Source organism: Gekko japonicus, unplaced genomic scaffold (genome assembly GCF_001447785.1).
Source record: "Gekko japonicus isolate JY-2015 unplaced genomic scaffold, Gekko_japonicus_V1.1 scaffold1563, whole genome shotgun sequence".
NCBI lineage: Eukaryota > Metazoa > Chordata > Lepidosauria > Squamata > Gekkonidae > Gekko > Gekko japonicus.
The window spans coordinates 265125-278685 of NW_015175405.1; the positions used below are offsets into that span (position 1 = coordinate 265125).

Consider the following 13561-nt stretch of genomic DNA (forward strand, 5'->3'; position numbering starts at 1 on the left):
GGGGGGGTAGGGGGGATCTGCAGCCTTTTCAGCCAGAAAGAAGGTTTTTAAGAAAACAATCTCTCCTGGTTTGAAGTGGCACCAAAACACACCATCTCGGGTATTCTCTCCTGTTGCCGCTCCCCTGGCCCCCGAGGCGCGCTTTTAAATATGGCTGCAAGCATGTTTCAAACCCACGTTTGTAGGAAGCATGCAAAAACCCCACACTTGCTTCTTTTAACGTTTATGTTCACTTCAGCAATGTTTTCCAAAAGCGACGCCACTGCCCCAAACAAAGCCCTAACTCCTCCTCCGTCAGCCAATGGGTGTTGCAGGTGTGGTGGTGGGGAGGGGCAGCCAGTCGGAGACTTAGATATACCCCATAGCAGGGATCATTTCGTAGAAAAAGAGGTGCAGGAGCTCATTAGCATGACTCATTAGCATAACTTATTTGCATATGCCACACCCCCTGACATCACCGGAAGTGTGTCAGAAGGCAACACCCACTGCTCAGGCTCCACTGGACTGTTTTGGATTGCTAGCTATTGGGGGGGGGGGAACGCGCAGATCCTCATGCTCCTCGTGGCCCAGGGCTGCTGGGAGCAGGGGGTGGGGGTTATTGCATGTGCCTGCCCCCTGGGCTCTTTATTGCCGGAGCTCCGCTCCTGCAGGAAATGACCCCTGCCCCATAGGCTACTTCTGAGGGTAGGTGCTACAACAGTGGCAGTGAATTCCAGGTGTTCCTTTCTCTTTGGATGGAGAAGGGCTTCCTTTTCTCTGTTCTAAAGACCCCTGTTGTTTCTGTCAGTGGGTGTGGATTGTGAGGAGGTGGTTTCCCTGAGGGGTTCTGACTCAAGAGCTGGGGGGAGGGGGGAGGAGAGACTCCTGGGGGGGAGATCTGCCACCTTGCGGGAGGACATTTCCCCCTCTGCTCAGAGTATTGGAAGATACAGCCGACATACCCCCCTCCCCAATCCAGATTTGATTCCCCACCCCTCCTCCACATGAAGCCCACTGGCTGACCTTGGGCCAGTACCAGTTCTCTCAGAAATCTCCCAGCCCCACTTACCTCACAAGGTGCCTGTTGTAGGGAGGGGAAGGGAAAGGTGATTGTAGGCCGCCTCGAGACTCCTTAAGGTAGAGGAAAGCGGGGTAGAAAAACCAACTCTCCTCTTCCTTCTACTATGTAAGCTACATAGCAGGGTTGTTGTGAAGATAAAACGGGGGGCTATATACAGCAGACAGAAATCAAAATCTGATATAATTGGAAAGTGGGGTGTCAGAGAGAAAAGCACGGTCCTGATGTAGTCGTTAGAATAAAGTCTGGAAGACTCGGGTTCGAGTCTCCGCTCTGCCTTGGAAGTTCGCTGGCTGACCCTGGGTCAGTCACACTGTCTCAGCCTAACCTACCGGCAGGGGTGTTGTCAGGATAGCATGGATGAGAGGATGAAGATGCAAACTACTTTGGGTCCCCAGTGGGAAGGAAAGCGTGGCATAAAAGTCGCATATTGGTTAAGAAAGCCTGATGGGAAAGTGGAGTGTCTGAGAGAAGGGTTCTGTCCTGACCTTCTCCCAGTGACTTGCATCTATTCCCCATGATGATAGACTCAGGTGGGTTGCTGTGTTGGTCTGAAGCAACAGAACTAAGTTAGAGTCGAGTGGCACCTTTAAGACCAACTTAATCCCGGGTATAAGCTTTCAGGTACAAAACAGAACGTCATTCAGGGGATTTTTTTATTCAGCCCTGCATTTCTCCAGATCCCAGAGTAGCAGTCTTGCAGCTAAGTTGCTTCAACTGTGATATGCTGGCTGTGTGTGGGCAGAGAACTGAAGGAGGATTAAGGGTTGCCAGCGCCTCCCTGGCTACCTGGAAGGGATTGGGGTGGGGTTAGGGTTGCCAGATGGGAGACGCCTGGGGATCTGGGGATGGATCCTGCGGAGGACGGAGACCTCCGTGGGGTACAAGGCCACAGAGTCCACCCTCCGGAGCATCCGTTTTCTCCACTGATCTCCGTATCCTGGAGATGAGCGGTAATTCCGGGGGATCCCCAGGTCCCACCTGGAGGCTGGCATGATCCCTAGGAGGACTGGTAACCGAAACCGGAGACCTTGACTGTCTCTGAGCAGGGACTGAGCGGAGAACTCCCAGGACATCCTAGCATAACTCCTGTGTGTGTTTGGGGGACGGGACGGGACTGGTTCAATGGAAACAATCTGAAGACACATATTTAAACAGGGCGGGCTGGGGGACCGGGAAGAAGCGTCTTCCACCTCCCCCCCCCCATCATGGTTCAAACAACCACAGAGTCGCGACTCCTAGAGTGGGTGAGGACCGCAAAGAGGAAGTGCTCTTTTCTCTTCCTCCCGCTGGGGGAAAAGGAAAGTGGCCACGTGAGTTTCCTGACTTCGGGCGGAGAAGGCGGCTGAGTGGGGCGTGGGGAGGGGGCCCAATGTTGGGCGAAGAAGGAGGGAGCAGAGCAGAAAGTCGGGAGCCCCGCTGAGAGAGGCGATCCTGCGGAGGGTCCGTCCTCCCCCCCGCTCCATCAGCCCGACGGCTGGCCGGGGAATCCCTCGTCTTCTAGAGCAGGAGCCCTGCCCGCTCAACCCCCCCCGCCAACCTCCCTCTGAAATTTATCTCCCATATTTCCGGGTGGGTGGTTAAGACGTGATCTCTCCCCCGGGTCCCGAGGAAGCTTCCCCCGCTTATTTCTCCGCTTTGCACCTCCGGCCAAGGGCGGGGGCCTTTTTCTCCAGCCCGGCTGGGCGGGTCTACAACTCCCCCTTCCGTCTCTCTGCGGGCGGTGTGTGCACGTGGGGGTTATTCTTCAGGGAACAACCCCCCCCCCCACGACTTTGGGTGTTCAGACGAAGAGCGGAGTCCAGAGGAAGCCCCCCGCCGGTTTCCAAGTCCGCCCCCCCCCCCGACTTTTGCTGTCCCGTCTTGAACGCTGGCAAGAGCAGGGCTTCCAAACTGGTAGGGATACACACACCAAAAACACACACCACGCGGGGATACACACACACACACCCAGCGGGGATACACACACGCACACCCAGCGGGGATACACACACGCACACCCAGCAGGGATACACACACGCACACCCCAGCGGGGATACACACACACACACACACCCAGCGGGGATACACACACACACACCCAGCGCACCCAGCGGGGATACACACACACACACCAGCGGGGATACACACACACAGCGGGGATACACACACACACACCCAGCGGGGATACACACACACACACACCCAGCGGGGATATACACACACACACACACACAGCGGGGATACACACACACACACCCCAGCGGGCGGATTCCTGGGGAAGCTTTTAGTGAAATGGAGACGAGGGAAAGAAGAGAGAACCTTCAACAGGCATTTCTACACAGATGAACTTGCTCTGGGTTCAGTGCTGTTGGGAAGCTGGGTTTCAACCCCCCCCCCCCGGGGGGGCGTTCATTAACTTTTTTCTGCTCCTTCCCTGACCTGGTTTGCTGCAGAATTTTTGGAAAGGTCTCAGTAAAGACTGGATGGCTGCCACTTTGGACTCGCTGGCTTTTCTCACCCCTAGGGCAGCCATTTTTTCCCTGTCTCCATAACCATATTCTCTCGCCACCAGGAGGCTTCCCCCCCCCCCAATCACCAAGTGAACATCTTTATATCAGTACATTGTTGTAATAATCAGTGTCTTGGGAACTCTGGATGACCAGTTTTCTTTTTTAAAAAAAAGTTCTCTAGCCCCTTTCCTTGCAGAGACGTAAGGGGAAAGGCATATCATTCTCTGTTTTAAAAAATGAAACCTGAGAATTCAGAGAAACTGATACATGGTTCATTATAACATCATATTGATATTCAGTTGCCAACTAACATTTTCAAAACGCCCATCTGTTGCTGGGGGGAGGGATGGTCTTTGCAGATATATGTGAAGGGAAAATGGTTGCCATGGGGATGGGCTGAGAACGTAAGAGAAGCCATGGTGGAACAAGCCAATGACCCATCCAGTCCAACACTGTGTCAAGCAGTGGCCAAAGCTCAGGTGCCATCAGGAGCTCCACCAGTGGGTCCAGAACTCCAGAAGCCCTCCCACTCTTGCCCTGCAAACACCAAGAATACCGAGCATCACTGCCCCAGACAGAGTGTTCCTTCTGTACCTTGTGGCTAAGAGCCACTAATGGACCTCTGCTCCGTCTGTATATCCAATCCCCTCTGGAAGCTGTCCCTACTTGTAGCTGCCACCACCTCCTGTGGCAGTGAATTCCAGGTGTTAATTACTCTTTGAGTGAAGAAGGACTTCCTTTTCTCTGTTCTAAGGACCACTTTGGTGTAGTGGTTAAGTGTGCAGACTCTAATCTGGGAGAACCGGGTTTGATTTCCCACTCCTCCACTCGCAGCTGCTAGATGACCTTGGGCAAGCCATAGTTCTGTCAAAGGTGTTCTTGAAAAGAGCAGTTATTGTCAAAGCGTTCTCAGCCCCACCTACCTCCCAGGGTGTCTGTTGTGGGGAGGGGAAGGGGAAGGAGACTATAAGCCACTCTGAGACTCCGAGTGAGGGGCAGGGTATAAATCCAATCTGTTCTTCTTCACTGATGGTTCTGTCAAAGGGGGCAGATTGTAAGGAGATGGATTCTCTGAGGGCCCTGACTAAAAAGCTGGGAAGAGAGGAGAGGATCGGCTTGGGGGGCGGGGCAGATCTGCCACCCTGCAGGTGGGCATTTCCCTGTGTGCTCTGAGTATTGAAAAATCTGCCTCTGAAAGGTCTCTTGCCTTAAAAGCAATTCTAGTTCGCCACCTAGTGGTGCTTAATGCTAAAAGAGTTAGGACATCTGGCTACCAATCTTTGGATTTCCTGCCTATCCTACACACAATGCCATACTATAATAATAATTATTATGGGGGTTTCTGGGGGGTAGAGGAATACTTTCCAGAAAGAGAGGAAGGGCTGGGGAAAGATTGGGGATTATAGATTATATATAGATTATATATTATTTTATAGATTATGTAGGTTATAGAGATTATTGGTCGGTAGTTCAGCAGTTTGAGACCTGAGTGCCACATGACGGAGTGAGCTCCCGTCTCTGGTCCCAGCTCCTGCCAGCCTAGCAGTTCGAAAGCAAGAAATTGCAAGTAGATAAACAGATATCACTTCGGTGGGAAGGTAACAGCATTCCGTGTGCCTCGGCATCTAGTCATTTATTTATTTATTATAATTTCAATTTATATCCCGCCTTGCCATAGACTGGCTCAAGGCGGCTAACAGCATTAAAACATTAATACAATAAATACATTAAAATACAGAATAAATACAACAACATAAACAGTAACTGAGCTAATAATGATGTTGACACTAATAATGATAAAGATAATGCCAGCCACATGAACACGGAAATGTCTTTGGACAGCGCTGGCTCTTCAGCTTGGAAATGGAGATGAGCACCACATCCCTAGAGTCAGATTTGACTGGCTTTTGAGCAAGGGAAAACTTTACTGCTTTACCACATGCTCAAGAGGGTAATGGGCTCCCCAACATGGCCCCCACCAATAGTTTCTGTGGCGCCCGCCAAGCTTCTTAGCATCTGGGCAGGGCCTTTGTCAGGCAGGGCTTCTGATTGGCTGCCCTCAGTCTTCCAGGGCTGCCATAGAAACAGCAGCCGTTACAGGAGGATCAGGAGGACTGGGAAGAAGCCTCCAGGTTGGTGGTCCCCCTCCCCCTCGTCTCCTTTTAAATCCACTGTCTCTCCCTCCCCTCCCTGGGCTTTTTTTTGGGGGGGGGAGACTGGAGGGGGCCCCTGTCGTCCCAGGCCCAGCAAAACCATGGAAAGCGGCACAGGCTGTGAAATCCCCCAGACTCGGGGGGGGGGAAGGGGAGAGAGGTGGGGGAGGGAGCCTGGCTGAACCCTCAAGGACCCCCTCCTGCCTGCAGAGGGACCCCCGAGGGTTCAGTCCAATGAGGGCAGAGGGTGAGGAGAGGGTTCCCCCCTCCCATGGAGGGCCCAGTCTGCATAGCTGGTAAGAGGAGGGGGGTAGAGGCTGTCTCAGAAGGGGGGGGGAGATCTGGTGCCTTGAGGGAGGGTCTCCTTCCCTCTGCCCCCAAAGTATCAAAAAATAAAGCCAATGACTCCAAAATGCCAGAGGACTGCAGTGCTCATTCCCTTCCACCGGAGGCTGACCCATCAGTGCTTCCCCTGCAGCTGAGGAGAAACGGGGAGTTTGAAACAAGATCGGACAAGGGCTCCTGCTTCCCTCCATGGGACAAGTCCTCTCTCTGAACTGGAGTCCACATCCCACTGAAGGGGGAAGGGGGCGTTTGACTCCCAGGTTCGAATCCTCCCTCTGCCATGCTGGCTCATTGGCTGACCTTGGGCCAGTCCCACGATCTCGGCCTCCTCACCTACCCCACAGGGTTGTTGTGAGGATGAAGATGTAAGCCGCTTAGGGTCCCCAGTGTGGAGAAAAATGGAATATAGATACATAAATATAATCTGATAGAAAAATGGGGTGTCCAAGAGAAGGGTTCTCTCCCTGCCCTTCTCTGTGATGTGTTTATTTGATATCTCGTAGGTTAATACCGAAGTCAGGAGAACTTTGGATAATTAAGTCCGGTGACTGGAGCTCTGAACAGGCAACAAAGAATTTTCTACACACCTGAAAAGGGCCCGAGGTTGGCAGGAAAATGGGAAATCTAAGAAAAATACAGTGGTCAGCTTAAACAATCAGAAAGTTATAAAGGGAGCTTGAAGCCAGGGCTCCCTTCAGTGGCTGTTGCTAGGCAACCGAGGCAGGCTTCAGTTTCGGTCCGTTCAAAGGCAGGGGGAGGGGGAAGGGCCCATTTTGGCCTCGGAGCGACAGCTGCTTTGGGCCAGGCGTGGCTAGGGTTGCCACCTCCTGGCTGGAAGAATCCTGGAGATTTGGGGGTAGAGTGTGAGGAGGGCAGGGTTTGGGGAGAGGAGAGGCCTCCGCTGGATTTAGTGCCATAGAATCCACCCTCCAAAGCTGTCATTCTGGGAAATTTCCAGGTCCCACCTGGAAGTTGGCAACCGAAGACCTGGAAGCAAGCTCAGAGTGACTTCAGACCACCCTTTGATCCAATTTAGCCCACACTGTTTTCCAAAGCTGACTCTGCCATTGTTTTCAGGGATTTCGTTGAAGGATGGAGGCAGACGGTCTTGAGAGAGATCTTTTCTGTACCGAGGGGGAGTTGGAGGCTTCCCTCACAATTCCGAAGGAGATCTCGGAGAAATAGCCCTGCCTCTAGGTGAAAGATGCAAATCACCGGTCCACCTTTTCTCCCCTGGCAGGCAGCAAAATGACAGTGGAGAGCCCACGCAGATCGCCGCCTCCTTATGCTGCAGTGGAGCCAGCAGCCGGGCAGCCGGCTCAGGTAAGGGGAAGATTCCTTTGGGAGGGGGGTCTGCAAGGTGCAATTTGGGTGGTCCCTCCTCAGTTCCAACCTCAAGAGGACCTTTCTGTTGTCCTTGACTTCTGGTGCTGCAAAGGGTCCCGGGCAGTGTTCCCTCTAAGCTGAGTTAGTGTGAGCTAGCTCACAGTTTTGTAGCCTCCGGCTCACACATTTCTGTCTTACCTCAGGAAGGATGGCTTCAGAGCAAACTGATTTATGCAGCAGCCAAATCGCTCGCTCACAATTTTAATGCCAGGAGCTCACAAAGTTGAATTTTCGCTCACAAGACTCCACGGCTTAGAGGGAGCATTGGTCCCGGGTGTGATCTCATGAAGCGGTGAACCTGCCAGGAGATATCTTCATTGTCTACATCTCCTCGTGTGTGGTTGGGAGATCCTGGTCACAGGCTCACACACAGCCTGCCTATCGTGGTTCTTCAGGAAGGAAACTGTTCTCTGATTCCAGGGACGAGTGTCTTTCGAAGAGGTGGCCGTGTGCTTCACCACGGAGGAATGGGCCTTGCTGGATCCGGGCCAGAGAGCACTATACTGGGAGGTCATGCTGGAAAATTATGGGATGGTGGTCTCTCTAGGTAAGAATCCCGCTGATGCTTCCTCAGGGGACAGATTTCTGTTCTTATTGTTGTCCGTGGAGGAAGTGGGGAATGGTTAAGTGAGAAAGAAGCCCTGGCTGGTCCTCCTCTGGTTTTCCTGGCCAGCCATTCTCTAACGTCTCTTCCCAGGGAGGGGAGCCCTGATCTGGTGGTTCTGTGTCAGATCCAAGACTGTTGCCAATTTAGGAGGCACTTTTGGGAGCTCATTATGCCTTGTATGGATCACATTGCAGTTCTTTAAGAACCCTGCAGGGTTGGCCACCATTACTGACCCATATTACAGGTGGAGGATTTTGAGGGGGTGGGGAAATACCAGTTCAGCTGAGGCCAACTTGCAAGTGGGTAGAAGCTAGAGCTTCTCCATCCAAAGCACCATTCTGCAGTTTGATGGGGAGCAACTCAACAGGATTTCTGTACATGAATGTATTGAAATGTAGAAGCAGAAAGGGAATAAGTTTTAAATGGAACATCTTGAATATCAATGCATAAAGAACTGGATCCTGAGCAGAAATATCTTCTACTTTCTTATAATGAGATATATGATAGCTTTTAAGAACATAAGAGAGGCCAATGTTGGATCAGGCCAATGGCCCATCCAGTCCAACACTCTGTCACACATGGCTAAGAATACCAGGTGCCATCAGGAGGTCCAGCAGTGGGGCCAGGACACTAGAAGCCCTCCCACTGTGGCCCCCCCAAGCACCAAGAATACAGTGCATCACTTGCCCCAGCCTCAGAGTTTCTGTCTATACCTTGTGGCTAATAGCCACTGATGGACGTCTGCTCCATATGCTTATCTAATTCCCTCTTGAGGTTGTCCATGCTTTTAGCCACTGCCACCTCCTCTGGCAGTGAATTCCATGTGTTAAATCACTCTTTGGGTGAAGAAGTACTTCCTTTTAGTCATTCTAACCCGACTGCTCAGCAATTTCACAGAGTGCCCACGATGTATGTATGTATTTATTTATTTTTCACATTTGTATCCCGCCCTCCCCGGTGGGCTCCGGGCGGCTAACAGGGGCAGGGTAATTAACCGTGCCATAGTTAAAACATATAAAACATATTAAAAACATAGACACTAAAACAATGGTGCTCAATCAATTACTGATCTCATATGTCCAGGATAGATTATGTCTGATAGATTATGTCAAGGAGTGAACAGGTGAACCCCGTGGGTTCCCAGGGCAAGAGCACACAAATAACCAAACTTATGTTATTTTAAAAAAATATTGATAGAGTTTATTGAAAGATTAGCCAACAGATTAAACTAGGTAAAACAGCAAAGAAAATAATGAAGCTTCATTTGCCTAACACTGTTTAGAAACCTTTTCAGGCTGCACGAAAACTTACATCCAAATGACGGCCTCTAATCAGTGTGGCCTACGATCTCAGCAGCTGCAAAGCATAATGTCAGGCCTAAGGTCCATGAAGATCTCAGCTAGCTAGTGAGCCTCTGGATCCATATGGCAATTTTAGTTTTGGGCCCCTCCAGTCAGGTGATGATGACACCCAATCCCAACACGTCTCCAGGAGGAATCTCTAGGAAATTCCATCACCATTCCTGGTCTTCCCCCTCCCATCACTGGAGGCACGTCCTCCTAGGAAGCTGACTGCCCCTCTCCCACCCTGGCCAAGAAGATGATCAGGCGCCAGGCAGGCCAAGAGACTAAGGAGCAACTTCTTGAAGGAAGGCCAGGCCTGAGACTGCACACATTAACCCTCGAGGGGAGGCAAGAAGGACGCCTTGCCTTACACATAACTCGGTGTCGACAGTTACAGTCCTGCTGGTAGAGGTGGCAAAAATATATAATATTGAATATGTAGTGGTCAAGGAGCTCAAACCTTAACCCCGTGGGGCTCCAGGGCAGCTGCTCACAAGCAACCAGACTGCTGATTAATTTTAAAAAGATTTATAAAGTTTATTTCAGTTTCTGACAAGAGACTGACAACATGTCAGTCTAAAATAATGCAGTAAGAAAACAACCATCATCAAGTTTATTGTATTAGCCATTGGCCATAACAAAGCATTAATACAAACAATCCTTATGCTTCACATTAAATTATTCCTTCACTAACTTGCGCTGAATCCTAACCTTAATCTTATCTTTTTTGCCGCCAAAGCAAACAAGGACATTCTGCTGGTAACATATACGTCCATATCAGAGAGCAAAAAAACAACCAACTCCTGTTTTGAGAATCCATTGTGCAAAGGTAAAATAGGGTATATAAATCTCTGCCTAAGTGATTCATGCCATGAGCATCTCAGTAAATAGTGCTCAATATCATCCACTTCGCCCAAACCACATTGACAGATTCTTAAGGCAATAGGTAAACCCATAAAACGGCCAACACAGACCATTGAAGGAATGGCATGGAATCTGAGGGCTGTAAATGCCCTTCTTAGGTCAAGATTAGTTCGTTTCTCTAAATAGCCAGTGGGCCGTTCGGCAACTTGCCGCTGCATGAAGGTTCAAAAGGCCGTCCTTATGAAATACCCATTCCTTCAATTTGGACTTTTGATTATCATTGTCCGCTAAACCCATTAGGTCATCCGGAATTGAGTATTCCTGTAGGATAGAAGACAGATAGTCATTTAAACTTTTGGAAGATTTCAAAATAATCCAAAACTTTGGACCCCTAGGATATCCTGGGGTCATTCCTGACATTTCCTCCAGTAGGAAAGAATTCTTACATTTGCCCTGGCTTTCAGCGATGCCATACCCAATTCTATCCTCATCAGCGCCACAGGTGAACCTTTAGGCAAAACCAAAATCCGTCTCATGAAATAATTTTGCACAGTTTCAATCAGGGTTAGCATCGACTCATTCCAACCCCAAATCTTTACCCCATACAACATTGCAGCGGTTATCTTACTTACAAAGACCTTGACAACCAGATCTATCATACCACCACCCCTGGAGAAATAAAACTTCAACAAACCAGAACTTTGGATTTGGTGTAGTTTATTTGCAAGGCTTCTGCCTTGCAATACTCGCCTAGTTTGTTCAATAATCTCCTCAGGCCAATCTTGGTAACAGATAAAAGGACCATATTGTTTGCATATAAAAGAATTGGCACTTTAAGTTGTCCAATAGTTGGAGGCATAAATTCGCTACCTTCCAAGCTGGCAATTAAATCGTTCAGATAAAGGTTGAACAAGGTGGGTGCAAGAATGATGAAAGACCAACATTTGAATATATTCAGTCTTTCTTAGAAGACTATTTTACAGCTACAGAACCACAGTATCAGCCTGGAGACAATTTATAAACCCATAGGCTACATACAGTGCACAAATCTGCCAAATGTAAAATATTTTCAAAAAAATCCTTGCTGATTTGAAGGACTCAGAAGAAAGCAAATAGCTGTCATTTGCATGCTTGATGGCTAGCAAACTGGAATTCCAGAATACAGGTGCACAAAACCACTTTTTTAAGTGTTATTCCCAAATATACCAAATGATGTGATATTTGTCTCCCTTATTGTTTCAGGGTCCAAAGAAAGAATACTTTTTAAAAAAAATGGGTGGTCCAGTTAGCATTACTATGGCAGTGTGGGAGCAGAGCTGCTTAACTCCTTATTTTCTTCTTCTGACATTTCATCCGTTGTACTAAAGGCAAGAACAGTAAGAAAACAAGAAAACTAGCTCCACCATCTAACACTTACAGGGCTTGCATTAGATGGCACAAACATTAAACTCAAAGGCCACAGCTCAGGCACTTTCTATGTTGCTAGCAATTGCAGTTCAAACAGGATATCAGCTCACTTCTTTCACTCTGGGCCCTTCCCTGAATTCTAGTTTTTGGCCCAGCAACATCAGGCGAGGATGAGATCCAATCAGAACCTGTGGTCTAGAGAAGCCTCCAGAAGATGATCTCATCACCCCTGGCGCGCCTCCCCGCATCCTTGAGGTAGCAGGTTAGAAACCCCACCTCCGTTTCTGGCCTTGAAGATGATAAGAACTACATAGGGTGAGAAACCAGTTAGGAACACCTGCAGGTTGAACCAGGTCCGTTCCTGTTCACCTGAACCCTGGAGGGGAGGGGGAGCTCTGCCTCACACTAGTAAAGATGAACCCAATAGATGTAGATGTGGAATAGATTAGTAATGAAATCTGAAATCTATAATGTTGAATAGAAATGTACCCCAACATCAGTAAATGCCAGTTTGTTTTATGCATAGTGTTTGTCACTACATAGGTGACAGCTGGAGAGCTCTTAAAGCTCTGGTGCTACTTCAAAGTGCTGCAATTTATATAAGTGCTGCAATATATATATTTATATAGATATAGATATAGATAGATAGATATAGATATAGATATCTCTCCTTATATATAATTGAATAGTGGGTGCCAAAGTTCTAAAATGCACTCCTTTAGTGTATGGACGCTTGAACTGTCAGTCAGAAGACGCTGGCTGGGTTGACTGGCTGCTTTGTGCAGTCCCGCCCAGCGTTTCAAGGTCTTTTGCATATGGAAGCTGATTGGACTTCACTGCATTCCACACCTCAAACTCACCCCCCTCCCCGCAAGGCAGTTGGAATGTCAGTTGCATATGGAACCTTCAAGGTCTTTTGCATATGGAAGCTGATTGGACTTCACTCCATTCCACACCTCATACTCCCCCCCCCCCGCAAGGCAGTTGGAATGTCTGGGGTTGTGTAGGTCCCAGGATCATGTTTTAAAAGCTGCCTGGGGGATTATGGACCATTCACACACTTTCAACCTTAACATACCTCATAGGGGGAGAGGAGAATGATGACAGCTGCTTTGGTTCCCACTGCAGGGAAAGACTGCCCTTTCCCTAGGCAGAGGCTGGGGGGGGGGATGTAAACCTGAAGACAGACAGGCAGATAAAGGTAGGCTGATGGTTGCCTGGAAAGGACATAGGGTTGCCAACTCCAGGTTGGAAAAATCCAGGATATTTTAGGGATAAAGCCTGCTGAGGGTGGGGTCTGAGGAGGAGGAAGAGGGGGACCTCAGACAGATACAATGCCATACTCCCCACCCTCCAAACAAGCTGTTGCCAGTCTCCAGGTGACAGCTGGAGAGCTCTTAAAGCTCTGGTGCTAATTCAAAGTGCTGCAATTTGTCGACAGAGTAGTGTTTTGGCAAATCTTTAGGAATTGTTTGGTGCATTTACGATGAGGCACCCACCCAGAGCCTCTGGCATTTTCTCACTCTGCTGGCATCAAAACCAATTTAAGGCAAAATAAGAGGCTACTGAGAGGGGAGGAAATAAAGTTGCCAGCTTTAGGTATGGAAAATCCTGGAGATTTGAGGAGTGGAGGCCGGAGAGGGGGACCTCAGACAGGTTACAGTGCCATAGACTCCACCCTCCAACCCAGCTATTTGCTCCTGGGGAACTATTGTTGCCAATCTTGGCCCAGCACCCATCAAACCATTCTCTTCAACCCCCTGCTGTGCAGCTGACTTTCCCCTAGGGTTGCCAATCTCCAGGTGGGACCTGGAGATCTCCCACTGCTACAATTGATCTCCAGATGACAGAGATCAGTTTCCCCTGGAGAAAATGGCTGCTTTGGAGGGTAGACCATATGACATTAT

At 49.3% G+C, this 13561-nt stretch overlaps 1 pseudogene; it reads left to right on the plus strand.

Moving 5' to 3' along the window:
• Nucleotides 1-7295: 7295 nt before the first annotated feature.
• LOC107122598 overlaps nt 7296-13561 on the plus strand; it is a 112221-nt pseudogene continuing 105955 nt past the window's right edge.